The sequence below is a fragment of the Ascaphus truei genome, chromosome 3 (assembly GCF_040206685.1).
Source record: "Ascaphus truei isolate aAscTru1 chromosome 3, aAscTru1.hap1, whole genome shotgun sequence".
NCBI lineage: Eukaryota > Metazoa > Chordata > Amphibia > Anura > Ascaphidae > Ascaphus > Ascaphus truei.
In genome coordinates, this window is record NC_134485.1 from 284,799,765 (window position 1) to 284,825,829 (window position 26,065).

At 39.3% G+C, this 26,065-nt stretch overlaps 1 long non-coding RNA gene across 5 annotated transcripts in view; it reads left to right on the forward strand.

The window, feature by feature from the left end:
* Positions 1–1,005: 1,005 nt before the first annotated feature.
* Positions 1,006–26,065, forward strand: part of LOC142491073 (uncharacterized) — a 258,366-nt gene continuing 233,306 nt past the window's right edge. For 4 of the 5 annotated variants that reach the window (XR_012800259.1, XR_012800261.1, XR_012800260.1 and 1 more), the window contains exons 1-2: positions 1,006–1,114; positions 2,934–3,013. This is a non-coding gene — a long non-coding RNA (uncharacterized LOC142491073). Of the gene's footprint in view, positions 1,115–2,933; positions 3,014–25,286; positions 25,426–26,065 lie in introns of all 5 variants that reach the window. The other variant, XR_012800258.1, reaches the window with a different exon arrangement.

The following is a 26,065-nucleotide window of genomic DNA, read 5'->3' on the forward strand; positions in this document are numbered from 1 at the left end:
GGACTGAGATTTGAAAAATTAATAAAATGAATTATAACAAGAGGCTAATTAAAACTTTAGTAATTGTTGTCAAGAAAAGCAGAATGGGAGGAGTGACACACAAAATAATCTTTATAAAACATTTTCTTTGAGACCAAAGAACGTGATTTATTCCCAATTTATTTGTAGGCAGATCACTTGTGTCATTTTATTACTTGTATCCAGCCTGCAGAAGCACATCACTGTTCAAAACACATTAGCATCACAACCAGGAAGGATACGTTATAAATCAGCACACCCATTGTAAAATCGCATTTATTTTATTATACCGGTTTATAATTAATAATTACAACATTACATAATACATAACATATACATTTATATTGATATGTAGAGAAAATATATTATATACACATCCCCCATATATCTATATACAGTAGCTACTTTTCGGGATCAAGTACAGAAAGTAATATATACATATATAAATATATTAGCTAGTATTCGGGGTCAAGTGCAGAATGGATTAGACATAAGTTTACTTCAACTATCTCTATTTATAACACAAACTCTGCCTCTCTTTGCTTCAACATAATGTATACAAAATGTTGTACACATTGATCAGAATAAAACAAAGTGCTGACAGAATCCAACAGTGGAAATTCACTTACACGAGACTTTCTTTTCACTGAAGTGTTGACAATAAACATTTAATGAAGGCAGAGACTTAGATATCTCCAGACAGTGTCAGAATACTTTAACAGACCATTAGCATGGCTTTCTCTACTTCAAACACAGCACACTATACTGTAACATTATATAAAAAGAAAAAAACCCACAAAACAAATAAGATGTTTATACGTTTATGTTAGCCCTTCTGCTGCTACCGACATACCTTGTATTTGCTAAGAGAAATATACTCATTGCAGATCACTGGCTCTTCAAAAATGTTAAATACAGTTAATGCAATATTAATCGCCCTTTGGTGATATAAAATGCAATATTTTCAGGCAGCTATCGAGCTTTTCTAGAAGAAGAGCTGATGAAAACAGTCACAGCTGAATAGTGGAGAGAAAAAGCTTTGTATTTATTGCTTTTGTTTGGCTTTTGGCTACAGACACAGGAACATTCTAATGGGGTAAGGACATTTATTTTATCTGCAATCTATTGCTGCAAGAGCACGAGTGGCAGATGGGGTTTGGTGCTATATTCGGAGAGTAATTCAGAGCAAATCCTAATAACTAATAATGATTTATGTTAATTTCGTTCACCTATGTGACTTTATTAAAGGGATATTATGCAATAAAGAATGAATCGGGAAGAAAGCTAGATTTAGAAGCGCACTGTCAAAACTTATTTACTTTGGAATTATTGCACTAAGACTTCACTAAAATTGCTAGATCTGAAATGTAGACGATTAGCAACACATTTATTTTTACATTTTGATGTAGCTCAAATTAGTGTGGACCCTGACAATTTAGAAGAGGAATAAGCAAAAGGACTCTGTGCAGTGGATGGGGGAAAAAAACAGGGAAACGATTGTTTATAAGAACGATTACTGTACTGAACAAGCAGGCTACGCGCCTTATCATTTCTATTTAAAGTATATACAGTGGCAAGGAAGCAGAGATCACATTTACATTATTCTCGCGGAATACAAAAGTTTAGGATTGTAAAGAAATGGCATTTAAATATTGAAAACGGGAAATGTGTTTAGAAGAGAAAAAGTGTAGAACACAAAACAAAGTGCGGAGGGGTATAGACGAGTGCTTTGGAGATGTACTGTAAAACAGAAAAGACCATCCTTTTTCATGAGGGTGTTATAAGCTCATGGCAATTGACTTACGCTCATGTTATCCTATCTGCCTAAAGGCATTCTCTCTGAAAGTAAAAGATCATCAGAGCGTCCTATTAACACTATTTTCATGAGATCAGAAAGGGATCTTACCTCCTGCTCAGTAGCACAGAACACTAAATAGTAACAACCTAGATCAAGAAGAGGTCAGGAATATTTAAAAACACCCAAAGCAAACATTACACCGCCAGGCTGAATTTGCGACTAATCTTTAAATTATCTTTGCTCTGTGATCTTTCGTTACTCGTGGTAAAATCAAGTTTCAGGCCAAATTCACAAGACCTTTGCTCTGAGAAAAATGCTTACAATTAATTATTCGGACTGTTTTCAAATTGTCACAATTTATTATGTTGTTTATGACATTAATACTTGTCACGTTGTATTTTGTTCACAGCATTTTCTTACCTACATTCACACAGTACATATATGGAGTACAACGGGGAAATTTTACTTTGTATCACCATGTAAGTCTAGGGTTAAAATAATACTTTGAAAACGCAGAGTGTGCTCATGTCTGTGTGTTTAAAAGAAAAAGAGAGAGGTAGAGATGTGTCACTGAACTTTATTAGGGCGCTGTACCATTGCTGTACCACAACAAGCATCTCCCTTAAAATTGAGGAGTGATGCATTATTGACAGACTATATCAAACAGCTCTGGGTTGCAGGCTCTCTGCGTTGGGCTCTAGATGAAGTCTGACTGTCTGACTGCACATAAGCCTCTAATATGTTAATGGCCGTAGGGGATGCCTTAGGTACCATCTCAAGCTGCTTCGCACACCATATGTCAGACCGTTAGCCACATGGATCTATTAATCAAAACAAAAAAGTACCTCACATACAGTATTTAGCCTAATATTTGCCTGTTGTCTTTCACATAAACCACACCGAAGTCATGAATAAAGCTACTAGATGTAACCGATAAAAGTTTTTATTATATCAAAGCACCAGACATCTTAAATATATTGAATGGATATATGAATATATTGAATAACTTTTTCCTATGTACCTCGACTGTAGTTTTTTTTGTACTGATTACAGAAATAAGCCTGATACAGATATGGTTAATATTTCATTTTAACACTGGTTTCCTATCATGTTTTAGTTTACGTTGCGACAGAACATCGGTGAATGACACAATACGATCCCTCTTCAAGATCATCACAAATATTCAGTTCCCTAGAGGTGACATATTGACAGCATGCTGAACTTATTAACTATTTACAAACATGGGAAATGTGAAGCTACATTTATTTGAAATAGTAATTTTTAAACTCACACATTCAATTACACGTTATTATATGTTGTTGTTGTTTTTGTATGACAATGCATTTGATTTCTTATTAAAGAACACTTTAAGTACCTCATAATTTTGCTAGAAAATGCAGGTAGTGATCATGTTTCAATGTTTGTGGAAAAGGTGGGAACATCTTTTTCTTTATCTTACAGAAATGTGGCCTATATATCTGTAAATTGTAACTTAATTCCTTCAGGCTACTCATCTGCACAGTAATTAAACTAGCAAATGGATGTAAATAAAGGGAAATTGGTTTCATGACAGATGAACCGAAAAGGCCCTGACATCAAACAAGGCAGGACAATAACTATTTCTGCACTAGGGTATATAAGAAAATCCAGCTACATTTGGTACAGTAGGTGCTGCAAGTTATTCCCTAAAAGAAGACAGGGAGGCATACTGTACCTTCACTGATATTGTGCCTCCTCAAGGTGACATACATAGAATTGATATAAACACACACATCCTACCCAGTACATGTGATAGCTCTAATACAATTCTCAACAGACTAGAACCGGTTAATTATAAAATAACCCCACATAGGCATGCCTTCGTTTAAATATAATAAATTCAACTTCAGATAAAAATGATTATGCTGTCCAAATTCCTCGCATCTTTTTGTATTAACATAAATATTCTTCAAAACCTATTTTTTTGTTATTTGCAACGTATAAACACGTATACATTCCCCTTTCAGATCATAATGGAAGTAAATTTGTTTCTTGGACTCATGTTTTCCTTTAAACAGCTATGTAGTGTACTGCCAATAGGTGCTGTCCGTTTTTATTTACAATGGCCTTCATTGAACAGCATACCCTGCAATTAATACAGTGCAAAGAGTTAACTATATTTATTCCAGTCTAAATCCAACCTTTCCACTTTCCAGAGCAGCTCAAAACAAAATGTAGCTGAAAAATAAGCTTTCATAGTCAAGCTATTACTTTCAGATTTGATCACATTAAATAGTGCGTTCTTAATAGACAACTAAATATCACTTTCACGATACGCAAAAGGAAAATGCAACACGTGAATGCGATTGAGTAACAGAGCACGCTGGTTCCCTTGACTTGCAGTGATTTTTCAGCACCATGGCTAGCTCAATGCCGACTTCCCCTTTATACTTTGACCAAATAGTTAAACCTGAATGCAACTTTCTAGTGACAAGTACACATACTTATGCGATATGGACTTTTTATTAGTTTATTTCCAGAGTATTTCTTTTACAACAGACAATAATTACACAGTAAAACAGGTACACTTTTCCTACATTGCACACATGCAAAACACACACACACACACACACACACACACACACACACACACACACACACACACACACACACACACACACACACACATTTCAGTCACATGTTTAACATTGGTACATATCTACCCCAGGTTAGGGACATAATCCGTTACATTTAAGACAAGCATAGAGTACTAGCAGTAAAGCAATTGCTGGCTCTGAAAATACACAGGGGCAGCAAAACAACAAGAGACGGCTTGAAAATGACGATATAACGAACAATATTACAATTAGACCCATCACTTAATTAGAATACAATATGAATAGGGGTAGCATATGGAGGAGAATGTCAGGAAAAAGGCGCCAGGGGCAGATCAGAAGAAATTTGTATTCATTTCTGGCTCTTATTTGTTCAGTAATCTCTACCATCATGACTAAATCTAGGAGCACTGATGTAGTTCGAGTTGTTGTTGACTTAACGTCAAAATTCAATCACTAGGGGTTTTGCTTCAGCCGGACTACTTATTTGTCTAATAAATCCGTCATTTTGTAAGAAAAATATTTGAGCAGTCGCACTTGACCTCTTAGTATCCAGAAGTCACATTTTTCCTACCAGTTTACAAATGCAAAATCAAGATGATAATTTAATGCCTCGAGGTAATGTGTTTATTCCTGATTGGATTTTAGATGGAAATGTCTATTTTAAATACCTTATGATTAAATTGTAAATATAATGGGATTCTTGCATCTAAGACAGAATCCAGACTTGCAGCTCAAAACTTTTTTTTGATGCTTAAAATAAATATTTAAAAAAAAAAAGCTGGTAGTATATATAATGCTCCAATAGTACATCTGATAACTGGATTTACATTGATCTATTCTTATTTTATAGTTTGTGTTTAGCTTAATGTTGTAAGCCAAAGGGCAAAGATAAGACAGAAACAAGGTATTGCTTATGGCTAAAAAGTTCACAAATCCAGAAACATTGTTTTTGTCATTGCTGAAATAAAGTATCCATACTTACTGGCTTACATTCCCTGTAATACAAACTGTGTTGCAATCATTGCTAACACCCATTCAAAACATATAGTATACGTTAACAGAGAGGGTGTGTAGGTGTAGGGGCGGGGGAGTCATCAATATTTAACTGTGTGTTATCCATGCAGTCAAAAATAGTTCAGAAGTAAAGTCATTCAGTTAATGCAATCAAGTTAATGCCCTGGATGGAACCCTTGACGGTTGAATAGTTCTAAAATTGTATGACAGGACACAGCAAAATAGTATTGCCATACATTCCCTATACATTGCAACTGACGTGCAGTAGTAGGATTAGCCTGTTCACATCTTATGTCATTCAAATGCAAATGTCTATCTCTATTTTGGGTATCCAAAATCATTTGATATCTACCCTAAATGAATGATTGCAAAACATTTTGTCAGTTATTCAGGCACTTGCAAATAATTTGTGCGCTTGAACCTATTTTAATGTGTTGCAAGTTTGTTGTTGTAGGGACGAAATAAGTATTCAACAGCACGATGTAACGTAGCTAAATTATTATATGGTGTTGAATTATTTGAACAATACGGCCACTTTAATCTAAAGAAAAGATTATGAATTATTCTAAACTACAAACAATTACTATTATTTTCAACAGTACACTGTAAATCCAGCAAAGAACGTTACATATTTATTAAACAAGCTTTTTATTTATTTTTTTACTTTCGCATTCATCAGGTTTGTTACTTGTGTAGGTACTGTATAGATCCATAAACATAGCTAAATATGTTAAAAGGACAGATTTCCCCAAAAAGTTATACTGTATGAGATACAAAGTTTAGAACCTGAATGCTTAAATTTTAACCCTATCCACATTTTTCCCACCATGAACTCATGTCGAGAAACAATATATTTAATTACTTTTGTAAGCTCGATACAATCGCCTCCCATTCCACCACTGCTGCTCATAGCCACACTCTCTTTATGGCACCATTCCCCATGCAATCCTAGTCCAAGTAGCATTGATTGCATTGATCTATGCAGTATTTATCTTGGTGCTATTCATGCATGTTTGAGGCCTGCACATGAAAAGCTTTGGTTTCTTGGAGATGTGAGTTCACATGAGTTCATCACTTTATGAGATGGGGCTAGTCTAGTAGTGCTTAAAGTATTGTATAAGTCTAGGAAAGTAACGTGACATGTAAACTAATGTTTATGTAAAAGGTAGTTGTCTAGATATTTCCCCTGGATATTTGGAACAAAGCAGCAATGGCATCTCAGTCAGTAAGATCGAAAAGGTCAGTAACTGTTATTGGTTATCAGTCAGAAAAAAAAACTAGTTATCTCTTACTGGATTGTATTCAGAGCATTTTGGCAGCCATGCGGGTTAGGAAGGTTTACACAGCATAATGTGTAGACAATCCAACAATAAGAACACTAAATATTAACAGATGCTTACAAATGACAAGAGGTTAGTTGAGTGGAAAAAAACAACGTTTTTTTTTTTTCATTTTCCACATTTCTTACCTTTAGTTTGTTTGAAAAGTTTTTTTTCGTCCTTTATTAGCTATAACAAGATTAAAAGTAAAAGTTCAAATGATGCTTACTACAAAGCACAACAGTGGAAGCTACTGTGTTTAGAAAAACTTTGCTCATTGAATACCACATCTACTGTACACCTGTTTTTATGATGCAGTTTTTAATATTATGATAATTATATAGTAGTTTGTAAAAAATTTTAAAGTTTACTTACAACCTGAAAAATATAGCTTCTGTGACAGACAATCATGACTACATCTTATAAAGCAGAGTTTACGTATTGCATATATAGCAACATAAGTTGTATTAGTCTATAACCTAACAGAAACCAATACAGAGAAACATATCAGTAAACAAGGACACAGTACAATGCACATGCAGATTTGACTTACTGCCTCTAACTAAGGACATTTTGCAATTAATAGCATTAATAAAATTGCAAATACTATTCCTCAATGTAAATGCACATTATTTACAATGCATTTCTGTCCCATACACTTCTTAACCTATTAACTGTTCGAAAAATGACACAACCAACTGCTGGCTTTTCTGTCAGGCAAGAGATACATTTTAGCTACTTAATCAATATCCCAGCAAACTTTATCCTTTCATTCACAGTTTTTTTTTCTGTGCTTTTACTGTATATGCAAAACACTGGGTAAAACTTTATCATAATACACATTCCCATTACATTTTAACTTTCAACATTTTGGTTATCCTTTTTCAAAGACAGACACACACAGATATAATAATAATAATAATTATTGTAAGGACACACAAATGTGACAACGACATTCAGATAAGCAGGCAGAGGGCAGTATTAAAGTAGTGTTAGCAAAAAAAAACATTTTTTCAAAAAAGGCAAAGTGGCAATTACACTTTTGGTTCTTTATATTTTAAATAAAACATGCTGTCAATCTGCCATGACAAAGAGGTAGCCTCTACATGGCATTTTAAAGGCGTGATGTATGGATGCAATGACTACTCACATACATGGTTTTTTAAAGGGTCTGTTAACATGATTGCTAAATATTTGCTCCCCATATAGCTAACCATTTAGCTAATCTTAATAAAATTGCAATTTAGCAGTGTCAGCATTGTTCTACCATTTTTTTAAACTTAATTTTTACTAGTTTTTTTCCAACAGTTGTGGGGAGTGGGGGGCGTGAGGGGGGAGAAGGGTACAGAAATGAAGAGGAGGGGTAATGGGTGAGAGGGGGGGGGAGGAATGGTGCAACATTCCTGACAATCCTGATAATCATACTTCGCATATATAGAAATGCTTTATACATGTCCACTGGAAAAAAAATACTCATTATTACTACTATTGGTAGGGTTACCAATAGTAGTTGGTTCTACCATTTTTAACGATTGTGTTATAATTTGGAATATGTGTGTTTATAAGATTATAAAGTTGCATTTGTCAGGGGTGGGTTATGGGGTAACTTTTTTTCCATATCACAGTCAGCTATTTTTAGAAGCCTTGAAAATAGGGATGGGCATCTCCAGTCCCCAAGAGCCACCAATAGGTCAAGTTTTCAGGATATCCCTGCTTCAACACAGGTGGCTCAATCAGTGGCTCGGTATTTTGACTGAGCCACTGATTGAGCTACCTGTGCTGAAAATCTGACGTCTTGATGGCCCTTGAGGACTGGAGTTGCCCACCCTTGCTCTAAAGCCTATTTTACAATTGCAGAATACAAACTGTTGGAGTACTGCACAATGACATACGTAACAGAGTTAGGAAAAGTAAATAAGGTTTGTAAATAAATAAAAAGGGATGTAAATAAATGACTAATCAGACGGACTAAGTGTGACTGCACTTTATTGATGCCACATCTTTCATAAAAATGGTTGTCTGTAAGTTTCAGTTCAACACCTTCCCAGTCAAGGGGACTAGCGTCGCATAGCTTGGCAATGTGAAGTGCATGGGTGCCTGTGAATGGGCTAGCAAACATAGATCACTGGTGCTATATAACCATAGTTACAAATAACAGATATTGATTCTGTGTGTTCATCTATACACATTCATGCAAAATCAGCTGAAGTAAGTCAGCATTCAAATGGCAAAGCAACATAAACAATGCAAAACATGTTAGTAGCAAGTTCAGTCCATAGGTCATGTAACACAATACATTGCAGGCCTATCCAACCTTTTTAAACACAATTTTAACATTGTCTGTAACTGTTACATATGCTCACAGTCATACATTATCTCTACCTGTCCATGAAATGACTGTAAATTGAGTGTATGACCACCGTTCATTTAATGCAACCATGTATCATCACAACTTTGTGCCCAGGACACACTTGAAAACAAGAAGCAACTCTCAACGTATTACTTCCTGGTAAACCATTTTATAAATACTTAAAAAAAAAAAATTGGTGGAAAAATTTAAGGAAAATGTCCCCATGCAACATTTTTTTATATTTTACGTGTCTTCAACAATTGTATTTCATTATAATTATGTTTTATTTCAGTAACAAGATAACACCACTTCCAGTAGACATTCACAATTTTTTAAAACCCTGTGTACCCTCGGAAATTCACCCATGATAATAAGTAATACACATTTAAATGCACAGTGCAGCTTTCATTGAAATATGATAACTGCATGATTTCTATTAGAACTTCAGACAATTAGATGGAGTCTTCTTGATGGTGGAATCTTGGCAGCACATTTCTGATACGCTTCTCTGCATAACAATATCTGGGAAGAGAGAGGATGAAGGGACACATTATTATAATGATATAATGTATATTAAGTAAGTATATCAATACACAATTATGTAAGGTTATAAGCACTTAGGACTTCCATGACAAGTCCCGCAGGATTTACAACCCTTGATTTAAGTGTTCCGTGATAGCAGAGGAATGCATGCCTTATTACTTAGGTCTTATTCGATTAAGTACGATAACACCGATCCAGGCAATTGCACAGAAAGTACGATTGACCTCTGTCCCTTTTGTACTTCATAGAATAAGGGCCCTGGTGCATACAATACCACTGTAGGTCAAAATCAACTTCCCATCTAAATCATTTTCTTATCTCTGACTATTATTTACAATTCACACATTTGTATACAGAGAGAGCACTCAAAAAGTTTAGCTGTAAAAATATATATATTGTGAATTACAGTAGGCCACACATGAAATGTCAACCCCAGTAGCTTCTCCCATCTCCAGGCAGTTTTGCACCATTGTACCCACTTGGTTTCCCTTACTGTGCCTAAATATTTGATTCTGTGCTTCAAAGAGAGGGAACTGAATTAAATGAGCCTACTATGCTATGCAGGAAATGGCAGAGGACATCTGCATTTTTATTTGTTATGAGTGGACACTGAAAAAAAAAACACAATTTTTTTTAAAAGTCTTCATTCTAAATGATGGAATTCATTTCCTGATAAACAATTGTTGGCTGTTTATTCTAAGATAAATTTCCTCAGAAAATGAGGTCAGAAGTAAAACGCGTTCAACATTTGTTTTTAATTAATGATACATCATAGAAAAAAAACATTATAAAAGTGCAGTTTTTCTTATACAGTCCACAAGATTCATATTTTTTGCAAGATATACCATTGCATTCCTTTTCCTACGGTTAACACTTATATTGTGTAATTTTTGTATGTTTGAGAAATGTGTGATTATTGTGATTATTGTGATCATTGGAATATAAGTTAGCTATGGGCTCCTGTGTAAATCACAGCAAACATAATTATGTTCTGAGCTACAACCTGGAGTCCAAATGTGAAAATGTACTAAACACATCATGGATAATGATATTTTGAAAAAACAAACAAACAAACAAAAAACATTACAAATGGTGCCAGCATTTATGGAGTGCTTTCACTTAATTGAAACTACAAAATATTTAGAAAAATTGTACCTTACTTTCTGACTGCCAGAATTACAATCAATTTAGGATAACAGCACTCACTATAAGATATAACACAATACCAAGTCATTCTAGTAGGCTAAACATAAGCATGCCTTCACTACTATAAAGAAAAATAGTGATTACACTGTGATTAGACATTAGAAAATGTGCATGTTTTCATGCGTTTGCAGCCAAACTTCAATATATGTTTTTCATTTTAAAAATTAACATTTTTATTGGTTACTCTTTAGCTGAGTCTCATATTTATCAGAAAGAAGAGTTAATAGACACCTTTTGGAGTATGTGACATATTGCACAAAGAAGCAAATAGAAGTAACCTTCATAAATATACATTTTGTATAGGTACATAAGTGACCACGTATGAAGTTTTCTTACAGCGCTTTGTGGGTTCAAAATTCAAACTTCGCGATTTTGCCAATTGTTTTGATGTCAGAGTCAAACTCTGGAACACATATACAAGCGATGTATGAGCTAGGGCCCGAGTATTTAATAACATGACATAAACTGGGGGAAACGTGGATATGTGAACAGAGAAGGTACCAACTTCACACATTTGAACAGTTTCCATAATTGAGTTATAAATCCCAAGTCCAAAACCCGATTTCCAACTAAACCAAAACATACATTTTGTTTCTAAAACCAAAACACCAGTGAATATGCCCATCCTTAATTAATAACTTCTTAAACACCTGCAAACTGATTTTACAATAAATTGTCATTTATAATGCATTACATAATTAAATCACCACATTAGAAATAATTAAACTGTGCAAAAAAAAAAAACATTCTAACAGCTTAATGAAGAGAAACATTCACAAATATATCTCTGATGAGTGTATTATTTTCTTAGAAACATAAGAAATATATTTGTTCATATCATTAGATGTGGAATATTATACCTTTTCTGCATAGTTTTATGACAAAAATAGATTCATGGAAACATAATTTTTTCATTGTTAAATATTTATTAGCTTTGATTGAGCTGATAGCAGACTGTAGGAGCATATGTTCCAGATTTGAATTTAGACTAACTCATATGTAAAAATATCTTTCTGTCTTCTGATGTGTATGCCAAGAGGTCAGAGTAGATGGAGGTCCTAACTTAGCATAATGGGTTTAACATTTCCATGACATCATCAGGGATTCTGCAAAATAGTTTTAGGATAATCTGAGTGGTCATTCAGCAGAGTAGTAAATATTTGATGAGGGTATATGGAAGGAAGGGAAGAAGTGGTCAGAGAGGTGAAATTATAGTGCTCACTGTTCTGTGAAGGCACTTCTCTTATATTAGTTTGAATTAGAATTGTGCAATCTTATTTTAAACATAAACAAGAATTCTTATCTTAGTGACTAGTCCCACATGTGTTTATGTACATTTACATATTGTTTACTATTGAGTAATATCTAGTCTGCTTTTTTGTTGTTGTTAAAGTTGATATATTTGATTTTTTTACACTTTAAATCTAAATACAATTTTTTATGTGCTAAATCATATTTCCACATTTACCACTATTTCTATTTATTACGTGTACAGTGTACAAGCGAAATAAGTATATTGCATTTTTGTTTACTTGTACATTTTGCGTGTCTACAAAACAGTTGCCAATATTTGACATTTAATATATGGTAATGTGTACGACATTAAATTGTATTTACTACTAGCTGAGAGCCCCGGCGTTCCCCGGGATGTTTGTGGTGTGGGGGTGGCATTTGGGTGGGGAGTGGTCCACGCGGCCCATGTGCGGTGGTAGTGCTGCTGTGGCTGTACTTATGGTGATTGTATCGGTGTGCTGATTTGGGAGGGTTTGGTGCTGATGTGGGGGTGCAGATGTGGGTGTGCCGATGGGGGAGGTGCAAAGGTGCCGATGTGTGAGTGCTGATGGTGTTGATGGGGGCTGGGATTGGCGGGGAGCCGAGAATGCCAGTGTGCTCGGGGGGCATGGGATACCGGTGTGCTGATGTGGTGGTGCTGGGGATAGTGTGTGTATACGTGTGTGTGTGTATACATGTGTGTGTATGTGTACGTGTGTGTGTATACATGTGTGTGGGGGGGGAGGAGGTGGGAAGGGGGGGGAGGAGGTGGGAAGGGGGGGGGGAGGACGTGGAAGGGGGGGAGGAGGTGGTGAGGAGGGGGGAGGGGGGGAAGGGGGGGGAGGGGGGGAAGGGGGGGGGAGGGGGGGAAGGGGAGGAGGGGGGAAGGGGGGGGGAGGAGGGGGGAAAGGGGGGGGGAGGGGGGGAGGGGTGAAGGGGGGGAAGGGGGGGGAGGGGGGAAGGGGGGGAAGGGGGGGGGAGGGGGGAAGGAGGGGAAGGGGGGGGGAGGGGGGAAGGGGGGGAGGTGGTGAGGGGGGGAGGTGGTGGGGAAGGGGGGGAGGTGGTGGGGGGGGAGGAGGGGGGAAGTGTGGGAGGTGGTGGGAAGGGGGGGGGTGGTGGGAAGGGGGGGGAGGTGGTGGGAAGGGGGGGAGGTGGTGGGAAGGGGGGGGGAGGTGGTGGGAAGGGGGGGGAGGTGGTGGGAAGGGGGGAAGGGGGGGGGAGGTGGTGTGAATGTGGGGGGAGGTGGTGTGAAGGTGGGGGGAGGTGGTGAGGAGGGGGGAGGTGGTGGGAGGTTGTAAGGGGGGAGTGAAGGGAAGGTGAAGGTGGGGTGAAGGTGGGGGTGGAGGGGGGTGAAGGTGGGGGGTAAAGGTGGGGGTGGAGGGGGGTGAAGGGGGGTGGGGGTGGAGGGGGGTGGAGGGGGATGAAGGTGGGGGTGGAGGGGGGTGAAGGTGGGGGTGGAGGGGAGGTGAAGGGGGGGTGGGGGGAGGGCGGGGGGGGGGGGTGGGGGGAGGGCGGGGGGGGGGTGGGGGGATGGAGGAGGGGGGGTGAATGGGGGGGGTGAAGGGGGGTGTGGAGGTGAAGGAGGGGGGGAGGAGGGGAGGTGGTGGGGGGAAGGGGGGGTGGAGGGGAGGTGAAGGGGAGGTGAAGGGGGGGGTGGAGGGGGGGGGTGGAGGGGGAGGTGAAGGGGAGGTGAAGGGGGGGGTGGAGGGGAGGTGAAGGGGGGGGTGGAGGGGAGGTGGAGGGGGGTGGAGGGGGGGTAAGGGGAGGTGGAGGGGGGGTGAAGGGGAGGTGAAGGGGAGGTGGAGGGGGGGTGAAGGGGAGGTGAAGGGGAGGTGGAGGGGGGGTGAAGGGGAGGTGGAAGGGGGGTGGAGGGGAAGTGGAGTGAGGGGAGGTGAGGGGTGGGTGAGGGGAGGTGAAGGGGGGTGAGGGGAGGTGAAGGCCGCTCAGTCACCCGTCCGGCAGCTCCCACGTGGATCTGAGGCGGGAGGCCCGGTCCGCGCTTCCTCCGGTAGCGGCGCACGTGAGGGGGAGAGCAGGAGGCCCGGTCCGTGCTTCCTCCGGTAGCGGCGCACGTGAGGGGGAGTGCAGGAGGCCCGGTCCGCGCTTCCTCCGGTAGCGGCGCACGTGAGGGGGAGAGCAGGAGGCCCGGTCCGCGCTTCCTCCGGTAGCGGCGCACGTGAGGGGGAGTGCAGGAGGCCCGGTCCGCGCTTCCTCCGGTAGCGGCGCACGTGAGGGGGAGTGCAGGAGGCCCGGGCCGCGCCGCGAGGGGGGAGGAGCCTGGAGTTTGCTGCTCTCCGCGGCGCACAGTGAGGGTGATGGTGCGGCTGGGGATGTTGCAGAGCGTGGGGATTTGTGTGAGGTGGGGAGGGGGGAGAGAGTGAGGGGCACCGGGAGAGGAGGGGGGGGGGGTGGTGTGTGTGTGTGTGTGTGTGTGTGTCCGTCCTTTGGCCCGTCACTCCGCCTCAGGCCAATGAGAGGTGCGGGGGCGGGCAGGCCAAGGGACCAATGAGATTGCCGCTAGGGACGCAGACATACAGTGAACTCAGAAATATATAGTAGATTGTAGTTCACTTACAGACTAAACATTAAATATCACAGAATACTCTCAGATTTTGGAGCATGTGGATATTGATACCAAATCACAAAACGGTGTCTACTTGCTACTCTATTGTTCAGATGTTGTAAATCTCATAATGTAGTATTTTTCTTTTTTGAGAAATATTGATCTACTGTAACATGCTTTTTTTCATGTGGTAAAAAGCCATCAATGTGATTTCCTAAAAACATCCTTATAACCTAACTGTGATCACTGCAACATTGAAACTGCTCATTCCGCTTTTTCTCGATAATGAATGTACCCCTAAATAGTCTTAACTATAGAAGTATATACTGTATTTAGTATTTTGCAGTTCAGCTTTCAGGACTAAGCTGGCAAAGCTATAGAATACATTCAATTAAAAAAGGCAATGGTAAAAGGGCAAAAGTAGATGTCGCACTATAGAAAGCTATTACAAAACCTTTCTAGGTGGCACTGCCCTAATAAAGCAGCAACCCCTCACATAATCCATTTTGTTCATCTGAATTTAGTATAAGGTGGGACCTAGAGCTTAACTAGGAGACGTCAAACTCAAGGAATCTTGTGGTTGCAGATTAATTACATCTTTAAACTCCCAGACTGAACAACATGGCCTCTGGGCTCAGCCACATGATGGCAGCCAATATGAAGTCAGACTGTAGTTGGGTGATTTTTATTGGCTGACCCTGCATCCATCTTGTATTTTCAAAAGTTTATCAGCAAAAGGAATAAAAAAAAAAGAATAACAAAATTATATTGTGCACCACAGATTGCAGAAATAATAGCTTTTGAAAGTTTAGGCCTGAAATCCTAACTTGGGGAATCAAAACAACATGTATCACAGAATATAACATACTATATGCACATAAGGATTTCCTCAGGAGTTTGTGGATCAAACCTAAATGATGAGAGAATTCTACATTAAATGCAGACTCTTCTCTACACCATGTTGAAAAACATTCTACAGATGCAGCGGCCATTATTTTAACAAATCACGGCGCAGTTTTCGTGTGCGCTGCTGTACTCCATGCGGCATGAACGCGGCCAATCGCCCCAGGCACACGTGTTTATCGTCGTTACTTTGTTTGAATTTCATGGATTCTGTTTCTTTGTGTGCAATGAAATGAATGAATTGTAATGTGTACAGTACGGTGCTTCTGTGCTACTGTGTCAATTTCAGATGTTTAAAAGCCACAACACTAAAATGCCATTTTATGCACTCACCTGCACTCGCGTCTTAAGGCGGTACGGTTGGAAGCAATCCCGCGCCATGACATGGGTATTCTGAGGTATACACCGCGTGATTTGTTAAAATAATGGCCGCTGCATCTTTATAACTATATGCAGTGTTCGACAAACCTATACATTTGCACGCCCCGGGAGAGTGGATTTAACTTCGTGGCGAGCTCCTATTGGCCCAAGCAGCACACGTGTGGTACTAGGTGGCGATTAGATTTTTTTGTTCGGCGAGTAGATTTTTTGGTGATTTGTCGACCACTGACTATATGATCATTTATTTACTTCTACTACAGTTATATCAGCATGCTATTCTAGTTTATTTTTTATTTTTTATGGAGTTGGGAACCAATTCAGGCTACCGGGTCATATAGGGAAAGACGTGTGTCTCTCTTTGAGATGCATGAGATTGATAAATATTTTTCCAGGTAATCCATATATGTCACACTATTAAAGAGTACATACTATGATTAAATTAAAACTAAGCTTAAATGTCTGCTCAGAAACTTTTTTTTGTCAGTTGACAAGTGAGAAGGAAGAATGTTCTCTGGAAAAAATGATATTTTAACGGGACAATTAAGACCATAAGTGAACTAAGGCCAGTGTGATCAACACCTAGGTCTGTGATTCGGCAGCAGATAAGTGGTTTTCAGACCACGAAACAGGTTGGAACTACGAGGCGTAACGAGTGACTCCTGAATATACTTTTGGTGGCCTTTAGTCACTGCTTCTATTACCCATTGGGAGCTTGTTTGATTTCGTCATCTCGGCTTGACGGCCGTCCTCGTCTGACGGCGTGTCGTGAAGCTGTATTGAGAAACTGCATAGCAGGTGGGAGTGCATCATCGGCTGCCCCTGCAGATTTTCTTTTTTTCTCCTGACCTCACGGATCAGCTGATCGGAGGGCAACGAGCTGGAAGGAGAATATTGGATATAAGAACTAGCCGATTGACCTGTATCCTGACATCCACCCTGCATGCCCAGCTGCCATATCTGAGGGACTGAGTACCAGAGTGTTCCTTCTCTCCACGGCGAGCGGTGTTGGTAACTTATGCCTGAGTGCATTACATGCCTGTAAACTTTTAACCTGATGTACGCAGATATATATTCTTTTATGTTTTATACAATTTTTTGAAAGTACTTCACTATTGTGTTTGCGCTGTTTTTTTCTGTCTCACAGCCTGGGCATTATTGGCCAGTAATGCCCTGTTCTGAGGGGATTATTACTATTATAGGCTAAATGTCTGTTTTTTTCAGAAATAATAGACACTTTTGTATAGTTATATAGTTTTTTTAATTAAAATAAAATGGTAAATACATTAAAGTACCTCTATATAAACTTACTCTGCAGCTATCTATATCCACACACTGTCACCCCCTCTGTGGGGTGCACAACACACAAACTGCTGCTACACACAAACTCTGTAGCTACATACAAACTCTGCTGCAGCTGCTGCTTCTACACGCACATACAACATAACAGCACCACCCACACTGCAGACACACACACACACACACACACACACACACACACACACACACACACACACACACACACACACACACACACACACACACACACACACACACACACACTGCAGCTACACACACACGCACCCAAACTCTGCAGCCACACACACCAACTCTGCAGCCACACACACACACAAACTCTGCAGCTACCCACACACACAAACTCTGCAGCCACACACACACACAGACACACACAAACTCTGCAGCCACACACACACACACAGACACACACAAACTCTGTAGCTACACACACTCTGCAGCTACACACACACACAAACTCTTTACACACACACACACACACACACACACACACACACACACACACACACACACACACACACACACACACACACACACACACACACACACACACACACACACACTGCAGCTACACACACACACAAACTCTTTAGCCACACAAACACACACACACAAACTCTGCAGCCACACACACACACACACACACACACACACAAACTCTGCAGCTACAGACACACACGTACACAAACTCTGCAGCCACACCCACAAACTCTGCAGCCACACACACACACAAACTCTGCAGCTACAGACACACACGTACACAAACTCTGCAGCCACACACACAAACTCTGCAGCCACACACACACACACACACACACACACAAACTCTGCAGCTACACACACACAAACACAAACTCTGCAGCTACACACACACACACACACACACACACACACACACACACACACACACACACACACACACACACACACACACACACACACACACTCTGCAGCTACACACACACACAAACACACACAAACTCTTTAGACACACACACACACGCACACACAAACACACACACTGCAGCTACACACACAAAAACTCTGCAGAGACAAACACACACAAATTCTGCAGCTTCAAACACACAAACTCTGCAGCTACACACACACACAAACTGCAGACACACTCTGCAGCAGACACACACACTAGATAGACAGAAACTACAGCTACAAACAAACTCTGCAGACAGACACTTACTTTGCAGCTACAAACACACTCTCTCCCTCCTCAACTCAACTGTGTCTGTGGAGCTGTGTCACAGAGGGAGGGGGAGGAGTCACTGGCTGACTGCTGCTTCCTGACCAATCCCCTTCTCTGTCTGAGAGCTGTTCCTGCCTCCTGACCAATCCCCTGCCCTGTCTCAGAACTGTTCTGACAAAGAAAACCTGATTGGCTAGAAATAAACACTTGGCAAGCTGCCAAAAAGTCGGGCATTACTGAATGAATAATGCCCTGAATTTTAACAAATCAAAGAGCAGGGATTTCAATAATGCCCGGAATTTAAGAGCTTTAGCCTATAATAATGGATATTTCCATGCGCGTTACCAAAAGTTAGTGCAAATCTTGTTATAATATTGAGAAATTTATAATTTTTATACTTGTTAATCTTTTCACTTTATTATATGATATTTCACACAAACGTATCACTTTAATCCCTAAAAAACATAATATAGTTTACAATGTGTTTCAGACATTTATATTTATATGATATGTATCTTTTTTGTAATTAAAGGATAAAGTCCTATACTCATTACATTGCTTTTGGCTATTCCAAGAAATAACTCAATGATAATCGGGGTCTGGATTTGAGTAAGGGCAACTTCTGGAAAGTGCTAAATATAGTGTTATTATTTTGCGCTAACATGAAAGGAGGTCTGAGGTTCTCCATTGTTAGGTAAACTGCTGATTACCATATGAGTGGCATATGAGTACGCCTAAAGTTCGTTAAAATGTATCGTTCCCTTATATTTAGGAAAAATGACTGAACATTGTAGCGCTAAGCACCTTTGGGGATATGCGTTGCAAATATTGATACGTTAAAAAAAAGATAACATCACGTTAAAAATGTAACGACCTTCTGAGGATCTACCCCAAAGATCCCTATGTTTTAAGGCCAAAGCTGAAGTTCCGGGGCCAAACAAATGGCCCCAGATGTACTGTATCAAATAAAAATCCCATTCATTTCAATGGCATGTTGTTCTTTGATACATATGATACAGATTTTATGCCCTAGTATTGCACTATTGTTGCCTTAATGCATATGCCCCATCATCTTTAAAGCAGATACAGGCTTACATTGTTAAACTGAAGGAAACAGGTGGATTCAGGGATGGTAGTTCCTTTCGAAAATAAGATGTGGTTTAGTTGAAATAAAATGAAAAATCAATTGATCCTGTGTAAAATGAATTACAAGAACTGATATTGCCCTTGTGGAATGCAGAGAACTATGTTACTATCTCCAGCTATTCTTTGCTGCCTTTGTATTTCCTGAAGGATTCCCTGATGTCTCCGTATAGCTATTTGTTTTCTCACCTACACTGGGGATTGCTAGGGGAGGGGAGTCCCAAAACAACAAGAAACAGACTGCAGGCAAGAGTTTCTGTACAAAAAGTGAATAACATGTAACAGTGTAAGCAGAATAGTACTATGCAGTCCCACTACTTTACTATTTACATATCACAGTTTCTTTCATTTACTAGTTAAATAAAGTAACATTCTTTAAATCCTTTAAAAAAAAAAAATAGTTAATAAAATATTTATAATAGCAGAAAAATCTGAAAAACGTTTCTCCCTTATTCTAAAGAATTTCACATTCTTGCAATTGAGTACGTAATAACGTACTTGTACTTTCTTTAAAGGAGCAGTTCTTCCTGCATGTAGATTCGTCACAATACCGTACAGGGGAACGTCTATTTTCACCTCTCTTGTATTTTCCCTACTCATTGATTTTTTAAACTGAGTTTTGTATTCCCAAAATTGAGCCCCAAACCTAAATTAACATGGCTCACTTTGTGGCCTCAGCAGACCTCCAAAAATGTTTTCTGAGAAGATTAAAATTGGAAGCTAACACAATGTTGAGCTACACTAACATGACGGTAACCTAATGATGTTTTTTGCATATAATTAGCTTTGTGTTAGGTACCATCATGTTATAAGCCCTGAGTTAACAGAGCTTTGGGGATCTGGGCCAATGATTGAAAATAACTGATGAAGGACTAAATGCCGGGTAGCACATTCAGATGATTAAGGAACACGATATCAAAACCTAAACATAAACATTATTTTGTCATGCAGATAACAAACTGAATATTGACAGTCAATAAGGGATCTATGTATTTGATCTACAGAAAAGTTCACGGCACCAACATTTTTATTTAGTTAACATCTTTATTGAAAATGTCTGCTTTCCACTGCTTTTAATAGGGAGAAGTGTTCTCTCCTACATTTCATGCAGTTACTTAGACAGATCTATGCTACTTCAGACCCAGCAGTAATATATAATGCAAAGGAAAAGGAAAGAACGATGGAAAGAGTGGCAGAATATTAAACAACAAATTGTAATATTTACTTTGCTTAACTCTTCCCTACTTTTGCATATTAACACTTCCCATATGGCAAATTGATTCATGCATCAACATATAAACAAATTCATTTTTTGAATCTGCTTCACAGCTCAAAGTGCAGCTATATGCTAATTTCACACACTTTATTGCCAGTGCGTCCACTGGACAAATATTCCCCAAATACATTTGTACAGAATAAAAGTGTAGGATATAAATGGCAACTTTGCTGCATCATGATTTCTAGGAATTGAAGATGATGATTCACAGCTAGATTTTCTTCAGTTTTAATCTAAATGCATGTGTTTTACATGTAGTTTTACATACAAATAACACCGCTTGGGAAAGAAAGGGATACGAGTAGATACAAGACGACATATTAATGTGTAAACGTTAAAAAAATGAATTTGAATGTGAAATAGAAGAATACAATGACCTTTCTTACTCTCAGTCATATGCTATCAGCTCAGTATTTGAGTCTGAGAAATTGCACTAATGAAGCTATTTGAAAGCTCTTGTGGACAACTGCTTCCTTTTTGAAGATTAAATGAATGATGTTGATGTGATTAATCTTAGTACAGGGAGTGAGGCAGCAGCCAGAAAATACCTTGGTGATTTTCATAATTAAACTAAATCAACATTTCAAAGAAATGCCAATGTTATCATTTGTATATTAGAACTACATTCATTAGATAGAAGAAACAAATAAGTTAAGCAAACAAGGTTTTCCTTTTGGTGTAGTGAGACTTTGGTCATGCCTTGTAGTATCCTCTCATATGTCCCCATTATCTTTTCAGTTTCACTTAGCTCAACTACTGTACAGTGCTTAGTGCTGTTACACAATAACAATCTAACAATCCTCCAGACAAAAGAAGGGATTTGTTCATCTTTCTGTTTTTTTTTTTAAATTGAAAATGGCCACCAGGTTTATTAACAAAGTGTCCCAATTATTTAAATTAAAAATTAATAAAAGTGTTTTTAATCTGGGGCAAACTGGGATAAAGTTTGTGTTGCCATTCATCTCTATCTAGTGCAGTGTTTCTCCTTGTAGGGGCTCAGTTAAGAGGAGTGACTTGAGCTAGGTTGTAAGAGGGAGGCCCCATTGGGTGGTTCAGAATGACGAGGAGGGAAACTTGCCTAAATCAACTCAAGCTTAGATCTCCCAACAAATGTTAGCCTTGCTAAGGGCCACAGCCAGCCAGGACTTGCACAACCATAGAAAGGACCACTGAGCACAGAGGAGACCTGAAGGGAGAGGTCCTTATCCATCACCTTAGTGGATCTCCAATGACCTCAGCCTGAGAGTAAGATTTTGCCTATACTTTCCAAAACCCCAAGTCAAAGTACCTGTCAGATGTGAACCTTGGAACACCTCTCACAGGCGAAGGTGGTATCTTTCCTCTCGCTATCCTTCCCATCTACACTCATAAATTAATTTTCTTGTGAAGTTTAGCTTGTGAGGCACAGGCAGAATGTTCAACCATTGAAAAAAGGGCAATCTTTCTACCTAAAAAGAGGTTAATCTGGAGATCACATTGCATACAGATTGTAGTAGGCTTTCATAGAATGTGCGTATTAAAGACTATGTTTTACTATTAACAATAACCCTAACAAATTGGACCTCCTCATCAACCAAGGAATCTTCGATAAAAAAATAGAGGATATCTGATTTTTTTTTCCTCTTCGTCTTCTCTTTGCATAGGCAATGAAATGTGGATATACTATCTATTGCCATATGTTAACGTCAACAAGTGCACCATCAATTAAATAGTAGGTACAGTATCATACCACAGACCCACTTAGCGTTAAAATAATTTCCCAACAAAAGTAATGTTTCTGTCATTATGGGCCAAATTTATTCGGATGTTGTATTCCATAAAACACCTTCCTGCGCCAGAAGAAACCTTATAGTCTGATTACGTCTGTTACCTGTACAGCTTTGGAAATTATCTTTTAGAACAGCGATGCTTAGTAAACATGGGCCAATATATATACAACAAAAGACAGGAAAGCCCAATGCTACCTCCAATTTGATAAATACACAGTGAAATACTTATATTTTCAGACATTGAGCTTGCTGGGATGTTTTGTGTTTATTAACCTTCATTTTCATCTTTATCAGTTGTTTGGAGGTTAGTGGCCCATCCCCCCAGGGTTTAAGATCCCCCCCCCCCTTTCTAAGTTAGCAGGTCTTTTTTCATGTTCCTGTGTTTGGACAGACCCAATGTGGTAATTTTCCCTCCAAATAGAGGTCAATGAGAATTTTATCAGGTAGTGTTAGGACCTGCTCACTGTTCATGCCTTGATGTGGCTTGCAGGCTTATAACGCTTTGGCCAAAGGGTTTAACTAAATGACACTTTTTCAAGAGAATATGTAAGCATTTCACTGTGTATTTTTGTCACATTGGATGTGGCATTGGGTTTTCCTTTATACATATATATAAGGGATTCTAGCAATGGTTTTTAGGCAAAAGGTGACACAGTGTGCTCATTTGCACGTCATTTTCCAGAATCCCTTGCTGAAGTGGAAGCACTGTATGCTGGGTGATAATGGTCAAAGGAAGGGTTACAGACCTGCCTACGACATGTGAATGTGCTCACAAGTGATCTTTTTATTTGCTATATGCAATACGGTGGAGGTTTCTTGTTGCCTTTTTTACCCAACATAACTTAAAACGTGATGGTAAACCCTACAGCCTTGAAAATTGCAAAGCCAGCAGTACAACCAACTTCACACTGATGATACCCATTAAGGTTGAAACATGCCTGTGAATGGTTTCTCTGGCTTTGCATCTGACTCCCATGCTGTGCTTTAAAGCTGTGTTAATGGCGAGCATTAGCTTATATGGGCTCCATGTAACAATGGTTTTTCAGGCAAAAGGTGACATAGTGTGCTCATTTGCATGTCATTTCCCAGAATCCCTTGCTGCAGGGGAAACACTGTATGCTGGGTGATAATGGTGAAAGGCAGGGTTGCAGACCTGCCTAAGACATGTGAATGTGCGAACAAGTGATCTTTTTATTTGCTATATATATAAGTGGTTGGTTTTGGGGTTTCTTGAGCTTTCTGGGATTGTATGTTTACACACACGCGCTACTTGGTAAACCAATAGAACACAGTAGGCATAGTCTTAAAAGCTGTATGACCACATACTTAGCAACCATGACAATAATTATTTCTCACGCACTCCTCATTCGTAATTAGTTCGTTATATTTACATTTTCAAATTTTGTTTGTTCTGCAAAATAAAATCAGCACTACATTCAAAACATCTGTTCTATTGATACTGATACTCTTAAATAAATGATTTAGTCTGAATTGCTTTCATAGAATTGGGTACCAACTTCATGGTTTATGTATAAACAAAGTGAGTGCTCACTTGAGATACATGAGATTGCTGAAAATTTCCCCAGCAATTGAAAGTATCAAATTACTTACATGTTGAACAGTAAAGGTATGTTCAAATTAGAATGCAGCTGCAATTCCTGTAAAAGTTCAATAGGAATTTAGGGTGTTATTCAGTAAACTGCAATAGTATCGATTGAGACACTATCACACAGAAATTCCCATTCAAGCCAAAAGGTGATTCTTTATGATACTGCCTCCATGAGCACTATCATAATTCAATGAATAATCACAGCTGCTGTGGTATTGTACTTGTTGTTAAACGTATTTTGTTAACAGACAAGTGAGAAGTAAGAATGAAAAGGTATTGTGTGCTGAAGTTTAACCCTGCTTATTATATCTTCTTTTTAAACACAGACATTCATTTAAAAAAAGATAAGGTCTGTCAGTATTTAAAAAAAAACAAAAAAACAGCCCATCCCTTTGATTTATCTTTTTAAGTAGCATAAGCTTTTCCCCCTGGGTAGGAAGCAGGGATCTCCGGAGTTGAACCCTGTTAATTTCAGCTGTGGGGACCCCTGCTCCCTGAAATACTGATAGCAGCTCTGCAGGTTTAAATGTCCTGGTCACATGAGTCAATAGGAAGCCACAAGGGATGATGTCACGGCTTCCTATTGGCCCACATGATGCAGGACATTTAACCCGCCATTATGATAGCCCTAACTAGTCCAGCCGGAGCTGCTACCGGCACCCACTATGGAGGTAAGTAAGTCTTGGGACACAGGGGGTGCCAAAAAAAAATAAATCAAACCAGGAGTGATGATTTAATGAGCATTCATTTATGAAAAATATAATATCAATTTTTCTGCCTACACCCTTTATAAAGATTTTATTTTGCGAACGTGACTCACTATTGATATAACAAAGAAGAAGCAGGCATACGGTCTTACTCAAAAGGAGGTTTAATATGCCATAAAATCCAACGTTTCGGCAGTCAAATACTGCCTTTCTCAAGGTGAAGGCTACCAAACACAAGAAAACAGTCAAAATATATATGACCCCCCCTGATACTCACCTCTCCCCCTTCTGCCACATAACCAGGATGTTGATGCCCACCTGATGACGTCAGAGAGACCATATGGCGCCCCCTAGTGACGTCAGACATCTAGGTCTAAATCCCTGGCAATACAGCATAGAGCTGTCTTGGAGGACTGCAGCCACATATATATACACAGTGATGGTAATTAGCCAAGTTATTTATTTATTATTCATGCTTAATCATACTGTTTAATTTTCACTTTTGACTTATTTATAATTGTAAAAGCAAACAATGTTTTTTTTTTTTTTTTTTACTACTTGTTCCAATTTTACAGTTCAGATATTTTGGCCGGCAAAGAATCTGAAATATCTCAACACAGCTTCACTACACATTATGTGGCATTTCACATAAAAATATCAGTTGTTGCCGTCTGTCAACTTGTAAATGGAAATGCTCTTTTAATAGGTCAGCTGATACACCAGTGGTGTTTGGATGATTCATATATTGTAAATTTTGGGGAACTGTCAACATAAAAAAATCAAATTCTATGTTGATAGGGAAATTGACAAAGTACAGTTATGGTGTAAATACTTATCCAATATTTAATAACATTTTGGGGGACTGAACTTAATAAGTGCACATTTAACTATTTAAACATGAAACCTAGAGGAAAATGCTGTGTCGGGCATTTTTTTGTGGAGAGAGGGGGAGGGGAGAGGGGGGGGGAGGGGAAGTGGGGGTGGAGAGGGGAAAGGGAGAGCGGAAGGGGAGAGGGGGAGAGGGGGAGAGGAAAGGGGGAAAGGTGGGGAGAGGGGGAGAGGGGGAGAGGGGGAGAGGGGAG